Raw genomic sequence first — 19,881 nt, 5'->3', positions numbered from 1 at the left:
CGTACTCAATACTCCTCCTCCCATCCACCTGCCTTACCTATCTCTCTCTAACCTCGATAATCTTTTCACCTCAAATCAAATTACATCTACAATGCCCTCTTTTACTACTAAAATCCTTACCCATACAGCACTCCTACTCCTCATTCTACTTCCTCTGTATCATGCCACCTCTTATACCAACCTCCACCTACATCCTCCACACCTCCATACCCCAACCATTCAAGTCACTTCTACAACATCTCTGCCTCTCTAACCCCCTTCAACTCCACATCTCTATTAACATTAAAACTCTTCCACATCCCCTCTAATTTCTGCAAACCCAAACCCACACACTACCATCCATTCCTAACCAAACACATTCCTAAAAAAACGTATTCACCTTCTCTCTTACCTCTTCTTAGCAGGCGGCATTCATCCCAACCCTGGACCAAACACTTCTCAAACAAAAAAACATAGCTCCAACATCATATCTATCCATAAACACCTTAAATTCCTCACCATCAATGCCCAAAGCTTAGCTAATAAAATTACCCTCTTTCATGCCTGGCTCAACCATAACTCACCGGACATAGTAGCCATCTCTGAAACTTGGTTAAAACCCCACATAAATGACTCAGAATTCCTTCCCCCCCGGATTTCAATGCCTCCGATCAGACTGGCTAAATAAAAGAGGTGGTGGAGTATCACTAATTTACTCTAATCATTTATCCATTACTCCCTTCCCAAATCCTATTCCCTCCTTTAATAACACTGAACTAGTAATTGGCATTCTAAAATTAGATGACCATAAAAGTATTTGCATCATCTCCCTTTACATTTCCCCTGGTAACAACACCGATACCTTGGAAGACTTCCTCTCCTGGACCTGCTCAAATATTAATCACGAAACTTACATAATGGGAGATGTAAATATTGACTGGCAAAAAATCATTGACCCTAATCCCACCTTATCAATCAATCTCTTCAACTTTACTCAACTTATTCATTCCATTACTAGACCCAACAAAACCAACCGCCCAGGCTTCATCCTAGACTGGATCCTAGTGTCTCACCCTAACAAAATCTCTACATCTGGTATCACTCCCAACCCATTAGGAGACCACCTCCCTGCCTTCCCCCATAGTGCCACATCCTCTTCCTCATACTCCCACCAGCTCCTACATACTCGTAACTTAACTAACTTTAACCCCTCTGCCTTCTCTGACTCCCTTAAGCTCACTAACTGGAACCCACTAAAAACCCTGCCTCTAGATGAAGCCATTGACTTCTTCAACTCTACATTCCTTTCTGTCCTAAACTCCCTAGCTCCAATACGAACCAAAAGAGTTAAAGTCAAGACTGCCCCTTGGCATACAAAAGAAACCAAGAAAATTATGCAACAAAGAAACAAATCTTGGAAGAGCTATCTCCATCATAAACAGCCTGAATTCTTACTAAAATACAAACAGCTGAGAAACCTAGCCAAAAAGTAAGTCATTATAGACATAAAATACTACTACAACCACTTACAAATAAGTCACACAAAGAACCCCAAACAATTCTGGAACTCTATTAACTCCCTTCTCAAACCTGGTACCACAAATAACCCTTGTCCTGACACTAGCAAATCTGACCAAGAAATTGCCAAACTATTTAACACCTTCTTCACCTCTTCTATTGCTGAATTAACCAAAACCTTCCAAATAAGATCCCCTACCCCCTCCTCTCAAGCTTCCTCCTCCTCTCCTCCCACACCCCCTACTTTTGAACTTAAACCTGTATCCACCTACCTCATAAAGAAACTTCTCTCCAAACTTAAACCTTGCACCAATGCTCATGACAACATTCCCTCCTCCTTCTTAAAATTTGCCTCTGATAGTATTGCTCTCCCTATCAGCATCCTGATTAATAGATCACTACTCAAGTCTTATGTACCCAAACTATGACATTCTGCTTTTATTCTTCCACTCCACAAGGGTGGCAAAAACTGTAACTTCTACAACTTCCACCCTATAACCATCCTCTCTCCAATCTCTAAACTTCTCGAAAAATGCATGCACATGCAGCTCATGCCATTCCTAACCGAACACCAACTGCTCTCTCCTACCTAACACGGCTTCTGCCCTGGACACAATACCAACACAGCCCTTCTCTCCTTTTTACACTCTATCAATTCAGCTCGAGATTCTGGTAATATAGTTTCATCTGTTCTATTAGATTTATCTAAAGCTTTCGACACCATCTCTCACACCCATCTACTAAACCATCTATCTAACCTCAATATCTCCCCAAAAAATCTTTCCTGGTTCTTCAGCTATCTTTCAGACAGGTCCCAAGCTGTGAAATGGGGCCAGTCCTCCTCCACCTTCCTTCTCACCCCCACAGAGGTTCCCCAAGGTTCCATTCTTGGCCCTCTGCTATTTAATATCTTCATTAATGATTTCCACAAAGCCATTCCTAATACCAAAATTGTCCAATGCACAGATGATTCTACTTTGATCTGCTTTGCCTCCAACCAAACTGAACTCCGGTCTCTAACTCAATCTGCCTTTTCAACCACTGAAAAATGGATGCACCAGAACCACCTCTCACTTAACGCTAACAAACCTAAGATCCTCCTATTCACTCCCTCTAAATACACTCCCATTGATAAAAACTCATTTCAAATTACCAGCCTTAAAAACGCTATCATTGAAATTGTTCCCTCTGCCAAACTCTTGGGGGTCACCATTGATGAACACTTAAAATTCAATACCCATATCCAACTTAGCATCAAGAAAACCCACATAAAACTCGGCCTACTGTACAGGAATAATCACTTTCTCTCTCCCTCTACTAGACATACCTTGGCCACTACATATCTCCTCCCATCTCTTCTATATGGTGCTCCTCTGCTTACTAATCTATCTTCCACCCTTACCTCCAAACTAGAAGTATGCTGCAATAAAATCTCCAGATTTGCCAGAAAAGCAAACTCCTTCTCTCATCACTGTTCCTCCCTACAAACTTTAAACTGGCTTGAACTCCCCAATCAACTAAACTTCCTCCAAATTGTCTCAGCCCACAAATTACTATTTCAACCCACCAGCTGCCCCGCATTATCTAATATCCTCCAACCATATAGCCCCCCCAGACCCCTTAGATCCACTCACCAAAACCTTATTTCCATCCAAAAACCTAATCCCCCAGCTGGTCATCTTTTACTCTCCTTTGCCCTAGCTAAAAAATGGAATGACCTGCCCTCTACATCGAGGACCTGTGACAACCTACACACCTTAAAAAGACAACTTCACTCCTACCTGTTTCTTCACAGAATATGTAACTGCAATCTTCACCCCATACCGCCCAAGCTCCCCTCTTCCATCTCTCCTGGCTAACCTCCTTAGCTTTCTAACCTCTCTCATAGATCTAGACAATTAATTGGAACCAATATCTGCACCCAGCCTTATGCTCTATGCCTCTCATCCTTCCTGGATAATTTTTCTTTAATACCTTAGTTACTTAGTGAATGATACCTATTCATCTGCTATTCTACCTGCTGTGTTTTGTAAGAATATATATTGACTGTAATGCAAATGACTTTTCTTTGTTATTTCAATATGTTATGTAACTTTGTATTGTGGTAATTCCATATGTGATGTAACTTTGTGTAGCTTTTCTCCTCTGGCCTCCACTGAAAACGGGCTCTCGAGCTCAGTGGACCTCCCCGGTCACCAAACTGGAATAAACAAATAAATAAATCTGCTTTCTATCTTATTAATCCCCTGTGCTTTTGCATTCTGACCTTGTATTACAACACTTTTATACAGATTTCCTAGAAAATTATATGCTGTAGGTCAGTGTGGGCAACAGTGATGTGTAATACCTCATTATTCAGAGCAACTGCATATCATTCTTGTATAGTGTTGGTATCTGGCAGACCTGTGGGAGGAATGTTTATTAGCACTACCTGAATGTTCCCACACACAGTACCAGATTCCACATTACTATTATGCACATGCATCTCACTCTGTTACTGTACACACTCTGACCACAGCTTGACAAGTTGTGGTGTAAATGGGACATACACGGCTTCTTATTCACATGAGGTATTGGGGAGTTGCTAGTGTGCCAGCATTGGTCTCATAGACATGTGTCAATCAGTTGTAGTTCCTGTTTGCTGCCTATACATCTGGTATCATCCCACTGATTTCCCAGGGGGACAGGTTGATAGACAACAGATATGGGCCACTTTACTGGACATTCTGGACATATCTGTACAGTTATGGGGTATGATTCTGTATGCAGACTACTACCACTGGCAGGATTCGAACTGTGGCTGTGTGTGCTAAAAAAAATAACAGCGCACATCTCCGTTGCATGTGCTATTCAGTTTTTGCTCTCTGCATTTTTCCTGTTTACTGTCTATTTGTCTCTCAGTTGTACTAAATGGCCTCTGGGGATTACACCTCTCATATACAGGCATTCCTACACATTCAATTTATGGTGCACGGTGTGGGTAACAGAGTGCTTACTACAACAGTACTATTACATGATTGCAAATCTACATTACCATATGATACCAGAATATACACATGCAGTCCAGCAGTTAGGCCTGTTTCATCAGGCTATTTCAATTTTATTGACATACAAACAATATGAGACTCTTCCTGCCATATTCTCTAAAGTATGCAGTACTTGCCTTGAACAATGCAGGTTTTATACAGGCAATTAAATTGCTACTACTTCTAGTTTTATTTCCTATGACAGTAAATAATGAGTATTACTGACCTGCCTCACATTGCAACCTCACCAGTGGACTGATGTGAGCCTCCTGGTTCAAGGCCCTCTCCATTGCAGCTGTGGGGGACATAAGAGGAATATTTAGCCATACATATCCATGATATACCTGAGCTGGCAATTATTACACACATACTGAGGTGATACTTACACATGACTGGAACATCCCTTGCAACTCTAGCATCTTGGAGCCACTCCTCCAAGAGGTCTCCCTTACTCCGCTTCAGGTCGGCATAGTGGTGCCTGACCTGCTCACCAGTTTGGGATATGCCAGTGGCACTGGTAAGGTCATGGGCGTGATGGTCCCAGGACTCCTTCTTATATTGGGAGCCCTGGTACTGGCCCTGCAGCAATCTGTGATCATGGTCTTTGACAAGGAGTCCTGTCATGACCATAAACTCCTGGATGCAACAGTACTGCAGCCAAAAGTGCATACCTTCTCCCCTTACTGCCATAGTGCCTGCAAGGGGAAGCTACAACCAGTTATGAGATGTATTCCCACATCTTGGTTTAAGGAGGGCTGATTTCCTGCACTTTTCTGTAATTGGCTGGTTTTGAAAAGGCTAAGCTATGGGCAAACCTGCTTACCTACGGTTGGCATTTTTTAAAGGGGTATACCACTGGGCACAATGAGTTAACTGCCCTACACATTGCTTACAACTCCTAAGCTGCTCTGTGCAATGCATAGCATTGCTTACATTAGACTTTGCATTATAATTCTTTTTTGACATTGAGTTATTATTCATTCCACTTTATATGTATGCCTGGTATCCATGATTAATGTGTACGTACACTCTATGGGGTCCTTGTGTTTTATTGGGGACTTCAACACTCTATTATAATTATACCTCACTTCTAGGATTACTGCTGTACTCCAGTTCACATATTTATGTTATGTAGTGGGCTATGGAACATATGACTGTATACTAATTCCATTCACAGGTTCAGTTTTGTTTTACTATGGTGAGGACTTGTTTTCTGATACCTCATTCTTTGATACTTCTGTGATGGCTTGGTGATTAACTACTGTAACTATGATGTATAGGGTCCTGCATGTGAGACCTGCATGGCTGTTTATTTTGTTGATGGGCAGAATAAGGGCCAATGGTTGCAGAGTGATTAAGGCACTTTTGACCATTTGTAAGTGGGTTTGCATGATGGTAAGCACTGCTAACCTGCTGTTACATCTGCTTGCAGAGAGTTAGCGTTACAATTGCTTAACCAGTGTAGGCATTGCTTACAGCCATGCAAACTGGCTTAAGCCCGCTTACTGGTGCTTAAATATGCTTACTACTGCTTATTTGTACTTAAACCTGCTTACTAGTGCCTTATTCATTATAACACTGACATCTCACATGTGCATTTCCTGCAGTACTCCAGTTCATGAAAATATTTAGTGGGTTATACAATATAAATATTACTCGTAAAATGCTTTGCCATGGGCAATGGAATGTGCTGCAGTGGGATTCAAACCAGGAATGCCTGCTCATGAGGTGAATGCTCTGCCCACTACACTATTGCTATGTTGCTTTATTTGCATATAGCTTCCTTGTTATCTTCTTCAGCCATTTAAGCTGCATTAACTGTAGCTAAGCAATAAGCACACCCGCACACCTACGGTTAGCTTTAATCGGATTTAAAAAAAAAAATAAAGGGCTTGTTAATTTTATTTATATATACTGTTGCTGTTGTATACAAGGGGGACTGTTGGTGGGGATATGCAGTCACCTATGAGCAGTCTTGCTCATTTCATACCCCTTTTTGCTGTTCTTCATTGTGGGGGTGTGTATATTCTGAGAGGTCAGCTCTCAGAAATGTCCCCTGCACTCTTACACACTCCATGTAAGCCTAGGAGCTCAGGCAGCGCGCCTCATTACTTTGCATGGCGCACTGCCGTCCTGATCCTAAACGGCCGCCTCCATGCAGTACTCGGCTAGTACTGCACAGAGGAATAGTAAATCTGGGGGATTGTCTTTGCAATCTTAAAATGAGATTAGTATGTTTGGAGATATAGCAAGTAGTTGTGCCAAGGTATGGCCTACCAACACTTTGAGCAGTACACCTTTTATATACTATAATTTTGGCTTTCAGGCTCTCTCCTGATTACCATTCTGTTTGTCTATATATCTGTCTATCTATCTATTGGCCTGTCTATCAGTATCAGACCTTTTACTGTTTTAATCCAATCCCCTCCTCTTCTTCTTCCCAGTACTTTCCTTTAACAAACTACAGTTCTCCAAAGGAATGGTATACTCCTTCACAGATTATTTAACACCTCATATCCCATTTTTTACAGGAAGCCAGTGAACTAGGTATCAAATATTATCATTGCCAACCACAGAATGATCTAGAAATGTTTCACATATCCTACTGATGCAGTCATCTGAGCATTGTACATAAGTGGATCTGCAAATGGCCTGTAAATGATGCCTGTTTGCTGGTGTTACCTTCTTTCACTTAGACAATGCTATTCTGATGGTATTTTTCCATGTTTTTCCTCCAAAGGAGAATCAAATGACAAAGATCATCAATGAATCTGATAAATCCACCTCACATCCCAGAACTCTGTGTACACTATAAGTGAGTCACAGTATGAACAAGTACATAAAGAAATCCCAGTCCCTCAGAGCTACACGCTCTAGGGACCTAAACCTTGTCACCACAATAAACAGAACATGCTGGAGGGATAGATTCCTGTCCCAGAGACTTCCCATACTCTAGAACAGACTACCTATCTATGTCAAACAGAGCTCCTCATTAGCACTCTTCAAGAAAAATATTGATGATTGGATGGGTAATAGGAAATTCACCCCCGGGATCACTTCTGTGGTTCTGCTTGACAGGAGCACAGGAAAATAATTTTCTTGGGTGGCGAAAGCCAGGGTACCTTTTTGGCTAGGCTTGTACAGGCCCTAGGGCCAATAGCCTAGTACCTACCTATGAACCTATAAAACTCAGCAGAGATGGAAGGCGAAAACTATCCCCTGCATCAAAACAGCAGACTATCTTAATTTCCTTGTTATTTGAGAAAATGAAGAATAAAAACTGTTAAACATAGAATTATAAGCAATAGAAATAAAGAGCCCAAAACTTCAAATGTTAATTTCTCCTGTATAAAAGTGCTGAAGAAATAAACTTGAATGAGGTTAGTCACCAAAATAACACAGCTTTTATTTAATGATAAGCACTTCCATCTACAAACAACTCTGTAAAGGCTGAAGAGCCGAGGTGCTAGAGGAGTCATATTGGTGTGTTGCTTAAAATATAAAGAACAGAATTTTATCTTGTGATGCTGTGTTTGCTTTGAAAACTTTGTGAGGATATTTGATTGTGTGTGCCAACAATTTTAAAGCAGCTGTTTATGGTGCAGAGACTGTGATCACCAGGTTCACTCACCCTCACTACACTTGTGTTTGCTCCACTTTTCTGTATCACCCTCAATCCTACCTACCTACCATTACTCATCATTTATTCTTCTCACAAGTTATCCTGTCATAGAGTACCTTCCACACTTCTGAACCAGTCACAACAATCATACTCTTTCTTGCCGTCTCTACCAAAGAAAACTACACTGTAGCTAACTTACACATTGTACCAAAATCTACATTCCCCCACTACAACATTGTGCCATCAAAGTCATTGAACTACTCACTTTTTCTACCAACTTCTGACATTACTAGTCATAATCGTATACCTCAACATCCACACTATACTCCTCCATAAAGTTACATTGCTGTAAATTACTTCCATGCATACCACCTTGTGTATTTCTAGCATTTACATCATAAATCTCAACTACACATGCTTCCACACAGCTATGCTTCTTTTTTTTTTTTTCAATAATTTTTATTTATTTTTATATCCAGGCAAAACAGTAAATGACAAAAAGCAGATAAATGGGAAACATATAAATAATAAACAATTGTTATACATTTAGAGTAATGCGAGAGGAGGTTGATCAATCAAACAATACTATTTACACCATGAACAAAGATGCTTTCAATATTCAGCAAAGCAAAAACTGATAAAATCAAAAGTTTTAGAAGAGTTATTATAAGTACAGTATTAGAGAGGAAAAGAGAAGAATTTGTGGGGGTTAAAGATGTGAGACGTTGTGTAAAGGCTCCTGGTTGTAGTGAGTTATTAACATTATAGAAGGTTATGCAAGAATAATATTATAGATTTGTTCCCATAGAATCCTAAATTTAATATTTTTGTCCCTTTTATTAATTATTATTTTATGGGCTAACAAATGTTTAGTCACCATCAATCTTTAGTTCTCCCATGAGTTATTAGTTGAATTAAGCCAATTGGTAGCTATATAGAGTTTCATTAAGAGAAAAATGTTGATCAGGGTAATTGCTTGACTTTTAGAGATGTTATTTGGAGGAATATGTCGTAGAGTAAATTCTCAAGTATGTGTAGTAATTTGGTAGCCCATCTTTTGTAATTGGAGTTTAAGGGAGTTCCAAAGTTTAAATACACATTTACAACTCCAAAAGAGATGGAGTAGGTTGGCAGTTTGGTCTATGCAGTGTGGACAGAGTGGGGATTTCATAGGGTTAAATTTATGTAGAGTAGAAGGAGTGAAATACGCGTCGTTATAGATCATAAGTTGAGTAAAAGCCAATTTCTAGAGGGATATAGATTTAGTTGTTAATTACCTGATTCACTTGTTGGTTATCAATGGGAGATATAATTTTCCACCAATATTGAGAAACTAGGGTATAATCCTGGAATTTAATGTCTTTGATCATTTTGTATGTAAGTGTAGTAATGTTTTTTTGTTGAGAGAATGGTCTTCCAAAGTAAGTTAGACATTGCTATATCTTCATTGTTTATGGTAATACTGTGGAGGTAACTGGTACGCAATTCTTTAATCTGTCTCAGGATCAGAAAATAAGATTTGGGAAGGTTCAATTAGTTCCTCATTTCTTGCACAGAGCAATTTAATTATGGAAATAAGTATTGGATAGTTGTGTTTAATAGGTGGTGGAAGTGGTTTAGGTTTAAAGTTTTGTTATTTATTTTAAGATTAGGGTTTTTACGTAAGGGTTGTAGTATCATTATAGCTTGTATGAGGTTTAGAGATTTGAAGAGCTTTTGTGTTAGTATAATAGAGTGTTTGAGGGGTTCTATTAGGTTACAAGATTTCATTGAGATGGTATTTAGGAAAGGTAAAGCTTTGGGGTTGATGTCCAGGCTTTTGATATGATTATGATATATTCTTATCCAGCTTGGGTGCCAAGTGTTATCCTATGGGTTATAATCAGCTATTCTTAAAACTCTATTGGCATTTATAATTAAGTAGTATGTCTCAAAGTTTGGGAGGTCTAGGCCACCTTTATTTTTAGGGGTTGTTAATTCGTTATAAGAAATTCTGTTTTTTTTTAGGTTCCCAGATGAATTTAGCAAGCTCGGTGTGTATTTGTTTAAAGAAGTTATTTGGTATAATTATCTGGGAATTCATGAAAATATATAATAATCTGGGTAGGACATTCATTTTAATTATGGAGACTTTGGCCAAAAATGGTAATTTTAAGTTTTTCCATCTATTGAGGTCTAGTGAGATGTTTATCCATTTTTGCTTTACATTGTTTAAGTAGAAGTCTTTGTTGTTTGTAGAGAAAGTAATGCCTAGGTAGTTAATTGTTTTTTTTCAATTTTTAATTTCCCTATTTTTGGTAGAAGAGAGAATAGCTTAGAGGGTTTTAAGGGGGACTATGTTAGTTTTGTTGAGATTTAATTTGTAATTTGATATCACCGAGAAGTGATCAATAGCAGATAGTATTTTGTTTGCATCCAAGATTGGTGTGGTACAGTAAATATTTAGATCATCAGCAAAAGCCGATAAGAAGATTTTAGTATTGTAAATTATTGGGGGGGGGGTTATGGTATATATTTTGTTTTATATTTAGGAAGAGAGGCTCTAGGTATAGGTTAAAAAGTAAGGGAGCTAAAGGGCATCCTTGACGAGTTCCATTTTTAATAAAGATCCTATTTGACCAGGTTTTGTTGATAAATAAAGATGTATAGGGATTCTTATATAATATTTGTAGGATTTTAATGACCCTTTGGGGGTATACTAAAGTAAGCCAAGGTTTGAAATAAAAAAATCTAAATTTACTCTGTCAAAGGCTTTATGGGCATCAGTGACTAGTGCATATAAATTTAGATTACTTCGGTTGGCATATGATATTAGCATATTAAGTGTTAATGTATTGTCGCTCGTTTGCCTAAATGTTGTAAAACCAGACTGTTTGGGGGAAATAATTTTACCCATTAAGTTTTTCAGCGTGTTTGCTAGTATGGATGTTAATATTTTGGTGTCAATATTTAATAATGATATAGGTCTATAGCTATCCGGGTTTTTAGGGTCTGCTTTTTCTTTAGGTATAAAAATAAATTTGGATGCATTAAAATGTATATCATTGATTCCATTGTTTATTATATAGTTCAGTATGTGAAGAGTATTTGAGCTAGTATAGGGTAAAATGTTTTATAAAACTCTGTAGTGAGCCCATCTGGGCCGGGGGCTTTATGTGATTTCATTTGCTGAATTGTTGAAGTTATTTCATCGATCGAGATCGGTTCACTTAATTTTTCTTGTTGATTTGAATATAATTTTGGGAAATTTATATTTTGGAGAAAGCGTGATCTGACCTCTTTTGAGGGTGAGGTTGCTTGTTCTCCATATGTTTGTGTATATATTTGTTTGAATGTCTTAATAATGTCTTCATTTTTAGTATAATGTTTGTTTTGGTATACTATTTCAGAAATTTGAGAGGTGGATTTTGTTTGGTTTATAATTCTGGCCAGAGTTCGGGGAGGTATTTGAACTTCATTAGCATAGTTAGCTAGCATTTTAGTTTCATAAAATGATAGTTTATTGTTATGTAAAAGGTAAAGTTCCTTTTGGAGTTTCAAGATTTTAGTTTCTATCTGAGTATTAAAATTAGTTATTATATCTTGTTCAAGTAGTTGTATTTTAGTTTCCAAGTCCTGTTCTTCTTTAAGTTTAATTTTTTATAGTATTTATTTATTTATTTATTTTTATTTTACATTTGTTGACCGGGCTAGTCTAGCTGGATATATGTCCATTTTCAGTAGAGGCCCGGGGAGAAAAGCTCCAAGGGTAAATTACAGATATAAAAAAACATATAGGAAACAGAACATAGACATTGTTGCATACAATTTTACAAAAAAAAGCAGTAAGTAGGGAACATTAATGTAAAAATTGCAAACCAAAAAATTTTTTATTTTTTTTTTTTTGTCAAAAAGCATACATATAAAGTTACTGTAAGGATAGAGAGGATAGAAGAGGAAGGAGTGAGTTAACCTGGGTTGGTGCAGGAGCATAGCCAGTGTTTGTTGAGATGATTTTTTACTTGTTTTTTAAAAATTGAGAGAGAGCACAAAGATGTGATGTCACAGGGTAATTTATTCCACATTTTTCCAACAGACTTGATAAAGAGACAATCTCCAGCAGAATTTTTGGGTTTGGTAATATTTATCAGTAGCTTGTTGGAAGAACGTAGATGCTTCAGGTTATTGTAAGGTGAAATGAGGTTAGTGAGTATGGGTGTTTTAGTTGGTTGGTATAGGATTGTATGAGCTATTTGGAATTGTTGAAATAGGAGTTGGTTAGGGAGTTCAAGCCAACCTAGTTCTCTTAGGTTCAGGCAGTGGTGAGTTTTAAATGGGGTTCCTGTTGCAAATCGAGCAATATTATGGTAAGATTGTGCTAGTTTATTGATATTGTTTTTGGAGAGGTTAGTGAATAAGGCAGATGCATATAGTAGAGAAGAGGTTAGATGGGATCTGGCTAAGATTGTCTTTGCGTCTGGTGAAAGGAAGGCTTTGATTCTGTAAAGGGAACCTATTTTCTTATTAACTAATTTGATAGTATTGTTGATATGCGTATCAAAGCTGAGGTTGATGTCAATGGTTATTCCTAGTAGTTTGGTAGTCGTTTCTGGGAAAATAATAGTGTTGTCAATGGAAGTAAGAGTAAAGTTAAGAGGGGTAGATCTATGGGAAGGTGAGAACAATAGCAGTTTGTTTTTTTTAGGGTTGAGCAGTAGGCAGCGATCAGTGAACCATTGCTCGACAGTAGTAAAAGCCTTTTGTGTGATAGACTGTAGTTCAGTTTGTGTACTGGCAGAGCAGATAATAGTAGAATCGTCAGCATATTGTATGCAGATAGTGTTTGGGATAGCTAGATGGAGGTCATTTATAAAGATAGAAAATAAAAGGGGGCCTAGGATAGAGCCTTGAGGAACTCCCAATGAGATGGGGAGGAGACTAGATAAAGTATTTTTCCAGAGAACTGCTTGCTGACGGTTTTCTAGGTAAGATGTAAACCAAGTTAAGGAAGGAGGATCAAGTGAGTGTGATTTAAGAATATGCAGAAGAAGTTTATGGTTAACCATGTTGAAGGCTTTAGATAAGTCTATGAAGACTGAAGATGATAGGATGAAGTTGTTACGGTTACAATTAATGGAGTTGGTAAAGGAGAGTAAGGCTGTAGTAGTACTATGTGATGGTCTGAATCCATGTTGGCAGTTAGCAAGTAGGTTATTGTGTAGGAGGTGGTTAAGGAGTTGTTTGTGAATACATTTTTCCATAATTTTAGCTATAGGTGATGAGTGCTATAGGACGGAAATTAAAGAGGTCGTTGGACTTACCTCCTTTGTGTAGTGGGATGATATAAGATATCTTCCAAATAGATGGGAAAATTCCTTCCTGTATAGATCTATTTATTAGTATAGAGATGGGATAGGCAATAGTTTTAGCACATATTTGCAAGTATTCTGCAGGAAGTTTGTCAGCAGAAGGAGTGGTGGGTTTTAGATTTTGAAGCAGTGATAAGATAAAGGAGGTAGATACAGGTTGCAAATGAAAGGAAGGAGGTAGATTTAAAGTAGGGAGGGGTAGTTTAGAGGTATCAGGAGATAGATGGCTAGCAAGAGTTTGGATAGTATTAGTAAAAAATGAATTAAAGTCATTGGCTGTTTGTGTGGGATTTTCTGGGTTGGAGCCCTCAGGGGTTGGTGTGATAGACTGGCTAGGGGATAAAAGATTATTGATGCTGGACCAGAATCTTTTAGGTTCCTTTTTGGAGTTTTGTTGGAAATGTTGGTAGTAATTCTTTTTGTCCATTAGGATGGCTTTTTTAGTACTGTTTCTAAGTTCTTTGAAGTTTTGGTGATCTATTGAATTCTTGGTGGCACGCCATTTTGCTCAGTACTTGTTTCTAAGGATAATTTGTTGTTGAGTGGTTTTGGTTAGCCAGGGTGCTACTTTAGCATTAGTTCTAATAGTGCGATTTGGGGCATAGTGGTCAAAGGTTTTATGTAAGCTGCTTTTTAGTAAGCTGCTTTTTTAATAAATATTCCCCTAATTTTGCACTTTAGTTGCCATTCATTCAATATCCAGAGGTACTTGAGAATTCGAAATGTTTGAGAGGGTTGATTTGAGAATAGATTTAACTTCATCATTTATCTCTTTTTTGTTTAAGAGATTGGGGTTCAAGGACCAATTGTAACCTCTTTTTATTAAAGAGTTTTTAGGGTTATCAATAATATTAAGAGTAATTTTGGAGTGGTCCAAGAGGTATCTAGTGTGTATGAACAATTTTGGCTCTAAGGAGATTAGTGTTTCAGATATTAAAAAGAAGTCTATTCTCGACCACATTTTGTGACAGTTGGAGTAGAATGTAAATTTACTAGATTTATTTGGATTGTCTCCATATTTAAAGGGATCATATAATTTGTAATCGTGTTTAAGTTCATTTATAGCTAGTGATGCTTGTTTGTTATGTGGTATAGTTATGCTTGACTTGTCCTGTTCTGGATTTTGGTACATGTTCCAATCCCCACCTAGAATCATATAATGGTTTTGGAATTGGTTCAGAATAGGATATAATGATGCAAAGAAAGTTTGTTGGTTATTACAAGGGGCATATATATTTAGTAAAAAAAATAGGTTTAGGAAGATTTAGAGTCGAGAGAGTTACATAGCACCATCTGCCCTCTTTGTCAACTTTGGTTTCCAGAATTTTGTGTTGATATTGTTTCTTAATTATGATAGCTACCCCCGCACTGTTGGTTTTACCTTCAGAAGCTATAATTTCCCTTATCCATTTTTTTACTTCTAATTTCTGACCATTGATCAATGGTTAGATGAGTCTCCTGGACTAGTATGAAATTAGCTTTCGCTTGTGAAATGAGGTGTAAAAAAAGTTTTCTTTTCTTTTTGTTTCGAAGCCCTTTAATGTTCCATGAATCAAATTCCAACATTGAGGCAATTGGTTTGTCTATAAAGTAAGGGTTGAGTGTTGTATAGAAATAATAGCTTTAGCTTATATTTTAATGAGGTCATACTAAGAAAGCATCTTATTCCCGTCCCGTCCCTGTGCCTAACCACTACCCCTATGGACCAGGAATAAAGCAGGGAATGACTAGTTATTGAATTTGTAGATCTATAGATCAATATGGTATTTACATATTGAGTTTTAACATTTAAGTAAAAGAAGAAGGCGAGTATCCCTGCATGAGTTTCAACACCATTGACAAAGCTTAACAAACTGATTCCATAAAAAACACTACTAATATATCCTTATTTTCCTCAACAAGTTTCGATATACAGAAATTATCACATCAGAAGTAGTATGTCTTAGAATATTAACAGTAGAAGGGATCAACCTCAAAAGTCAAGATTTGAACCAATATTGATAGATCTTATAACTGTAAGTTATAGGAGTTAAGTATTTATTTATATTCTTAGTCTACTTAATCTTATTTTTTCTTCAGTTAAATCAGCTGAAATGGTCATTTACAACAGATATTTTGAGTAAGGGAAGAGTCCAGCGTCCTTCCCTTACCAGTAACTAGAATATTCAGAAGGTAACAAAGCAGATATGACTATCAGTGCCAAAATATCAGGGTACGAAAGTGGGTGAAAATGGATGTATACCTACAAGTTTATGTGACTAGTGTTAACTTTGAGAATTCTTTATATGTATTGGTGTTCTGATTTGTTCTCAAGTTTTTATCTTGCAAATTTAACACCCAAAACATCTGGTGTAATCCTTGTAGGTTAAATAGTGCTGGTTTATATAGAGACCCCAGGAACAAAATGTTTGATCCCCTTGATCATCATATTTGGTAACTGGCTATCTGAGGCCACCAGATTGGTATACCTGGTTAAAGTTATGTGATGTGTCTCATTTTAGTTTATAGTGGGTTGAGAAAAATTATTATTTAACCCTAGAGTATATATCTTTGGTTGACTATATAGGGGTATATTATCAGTCTCTAGGTACTGTGAAAAAATATCAAAAACAGCTTTCCATCAAATACCAGGATAGACATAAAATTAATCAAGTGCGCATGTCTCTTCTTGTATTAGATAAACTCAGTAGGGAAAATATTTTCACATATATGTATAGGCTTGAATGAGCCTGATTATGCCAACATTCCCAATACCGTGGGTTAGAGTCCTTGATCCTAATAGTCAATAACGTCTTCTACAACTGTGGTACAATGGATAAAAAAAAAGTGAGACCTGGATCACAGAGGCAATTCACCCTTCATGGTCACACTTTGCCAAGAGCTGACAATCAGTTTATGATTACATTCTGACTTTTTTATGTGTCGTTCTATTTAGGCTTTGATCTGTTATTAACTGTAACAGTTACCACAGTGCAGTCTTCACCTACTAGAAAGGGATCAACTTGCTTGTAAAAATGAGTAATTTTATTTAAATAGTTTAAGAAAAAAGCAAGTTTGTCAGAATATGGGACCCAGATCCCTTCCAATACCAATTTACTTTAATTACCAATAAAAGTCCCTGGAACCTCTCGCTTCATATTCTAAATACTTGTTGGTATGGTTTACCTTAATGTGTTTCCCTTTTAGCTAATGAAATTACTGCTTGTTTGGATTTTTATGATGTATAAATCACTTTAGGGACAGCTGAGATATTAGACCAGCAAAAAGGAATGGAAGTGCTTCCAAGCTACTTTTATCTTATGAAAAATTGTTAGATGTAGTTTGTTGTAGTCTACAAAGTGGATGAAGCAATGTCTCTTCATAAGTGACTGTAAGATTTAATATTTATAGTAATGAAATGAAACATTAAAAGCTCAGTTTGTTGTTAAGGAGGATGCATGTTCGCTTAATTGTTAAGAATTTATAACAGCAGTGTTTTTCTTAACATCTTGTATTTAAGTATGTGAGGCTGAGTACTGAGATAGAAAGCTACCCCTATTAAATAGGTATCCTCAATTATTAATGAGCTGAATTCCCATGTTAAAAAATATAGACTGCTGAATTATTTAAGAGATTGCAGTCATATTTGTTGAATTTCAGAGACAGCACTTTTTAAAATCATTACTTTGGGTTACTTCTCTTTTGGCAGAAGCACATAGTGAGATGGTGTTCGTAGTTACAAGTATATAAACTCTTATTAAATGTGCTTTAATGAAGAGAAGAACAGAGTTAGTTTATTTCTAATTAAAGAATTAGCCAACAGTGTATTGTGACGCCACTGTACAATCAATCTTTACTTAAAGGTAAGGAACTTACTGATCATGAGACAGGCAGCAAACAGTAGCTATTTAAATTGAGATTTTTAACATCAATTTAGTCAGTCATGTAAATATAGGAGAGCTCAGAAGATAACCACTTAGTTTTAGGACTCTATGCGTGAGCCAGAAGTTCGCTTTTGTGATCTGTTAAGGCAAGATCTTGAAAAGTTGCCAATTCGTTTTCTTCTTTTAGGAGCGACTGGTGATTATTTTGAGTTCTCTAAGGTTAAACAGTAAGGGCAAACCTCTTGGCATGTGTTGGCGATGCTTGGAAATAAAAGAACTCTGCTGATATAATGAAGGTGAGTGCACATGTACCTATAAGGGAGTCTTATAGTCTGCATGGATTAAGTACTTGAACCAGCTACTCTGCGGGTAGAGATTGCATTTGTTTGCCAGTTTGATTTTTACTCACTCTGGAAGTACAACAGTGTTCTACAAATCCGCACAGTGTTCTTTGAGGAGAATCAGATATGCAGGCACTTGTAGGGGGGCCAAATTCATGGTCTGAATGTCCCAGAAGTGTCAAACTTTAAAGAGACCTGGAGGCCATGTTACCAGAACTTTTAGTTCCTATCGTGGGAAAAAATAGAGGCGGAAGGAGTTGTGAACTTCCGCATTGGCTCCTTGTGGCTTTATACAGAAGAAAAAAGGGTAAAATATCATTCCTACAGGCCTAATAAGGCCCAGTTCAGAGTCAGAAGGCAATAACAGACCTCGGACTATCGCAGCACTCACAGCTGTCGATCCAAGGCTCATAGGACATACCGGTGAGTGAATTTAACGGTCCAGAGTGGGAACTTTTTTAAACACAGTAAAAAAAGTGTTTTTGGCTTCTTTATGGTCAGCGATCATATGTTTAACCCCATCTAGGTGGAAAATTCGAGAGCTTGGGTACTTTATTTGAAATTTTATTTTCCTTTCAATCAGGAATTTACAGTAAGGAGAAAGAAGCTGTCTGGCTTGTCTTATTTGAAAGGGAAGATCTTGAGCCAGATAAAGTGTGTTATTGTTCCAGGTAAGAGATCCACCATTTTTCTTAGCAGACATTAGGATTGTATTTACATCTTGGAAGTTTAGAAGTTTAGCATATACTGCTCTGGGTTTGTGTGATATTTGTGCTTCTCTCAGAGCTCTGTGTGCTTTTTCTATTATTATTTGCCGGACTCTCTCTCTGGTTCTTTAAGAAGAATGGAGAAGATTTGGGTGATGGAAGGGATCAGATCATTGTGCATTACAGTTTCCGGGATGCCTCTTATGATAATATTATTCCTTCTGGACCTTGCTTCCAAATCTGTGATCTTTGCTTGGATGTTTTGTATTTCAACTTCATGAGCATCTGATATTTTGGTTATTAAGGATATTTTCTCCTCATTTTCCATGATTTTAGCTTAAGATTTATCCATTCTGTCCATTATTTGTTTAAATGTGTCCCCAAATGTTTGTAGCTGCAGAGATAGGTCTTTGTTTGCTTCTTGGATAGGAAGTAGTGCTGATTTGATATCCTCGAGGTTTGCTGGTTTGTTTCTGTTACCAGGTTTAGAGGCATCTGGCTGTTTTATTATCTTTTGTCTGTTCGAATTTATATCCTTCTCTGGAGATAAAAGGTTGGAAAGTTTAGTTTTGGATGTGGTAGTATCCATACTTTTCTCTTCTTTCAACATTTTGTAGAGATGGTCTCCTCAGTTTTGTATGTAGAAATCAGAGATCAAGGTCTCACAGGCACACGGCTTATTCTTGCTTCACTGAATCTGCTTCAATCTTAGTTGTTTAATTGATAGATCCGTTTTTCCTTCTTGATGGGTTTGTTTTAGCTGTTGATTATAGATGAAATTTCAGAATATGTTGTTAGGATAGGTTCTGGTTTATTCTCTGGGTTGATTTACTTCCAGATAGCTAGAGGAGCTAAGGCTTAGCAGTGCTTACAGAACAGCGGCCATCTTTGACTCCCAGCTATGCTTCTAACTTTCCTGTTCTCATCACTCTTAGTGTTACTTTTCACTTCACCATTTACCACTCAATCCTTTGTTATCTTCCTTCTCACCCTACCAGGCAACATTTCCCTATACACCTTTCCCCAATGGTCATCTCAATTATCACTCCTGAACTCTTTTATACTCAGCCTAGCCACTTCTTAAAATCAAAATATCTGCCACATAGAAGTAAAACACACAGAATATATTTAAACAATCTGAGCTTACTTTACTCTTCTAATCTAGCAACAAGTAATATATTATCCGTTTGGGGGATGTCCACCTAAACCCAGGCCCAAAATTTATAACTGCTCTTCCAGGATATACTTGTATATTTGGCCCAAACTTACAAGCACCCTCTAATAACAATGCCTTAAAAGTATCTAACCTAAATATCTAGAGTTTCTGGAAAAAATAGCTGATCTACATGATTGGATGACTTTCTACACTCCAGGTATTCTTGTTCTCATACAAACATTGCCAAAATCAAAGATTTCCAATTAAGAAGTCCTACCTTCTGGTTATAGTATATTTACACTAGTAAACAGAGAACAGGTG

This window comes from Protopterus annectens, chromosome 4.part0 (genome assembly GCF_019279795.1).
Source record: "Protopterus annectens isolate FY-2018-M chromosome 4.part0, PAN1.0, whole genome shotgun sequence".
NCBI lineage: Eukaryota > Metazoa > Chordata > Ceratodontiformes > Protopteridae > Protopterus > Protopterus annectens.
The sequence above is the reverse complement of the archived record's forward strand: the minus strand, read 5'-3'. Positions refer to the sequence as shown.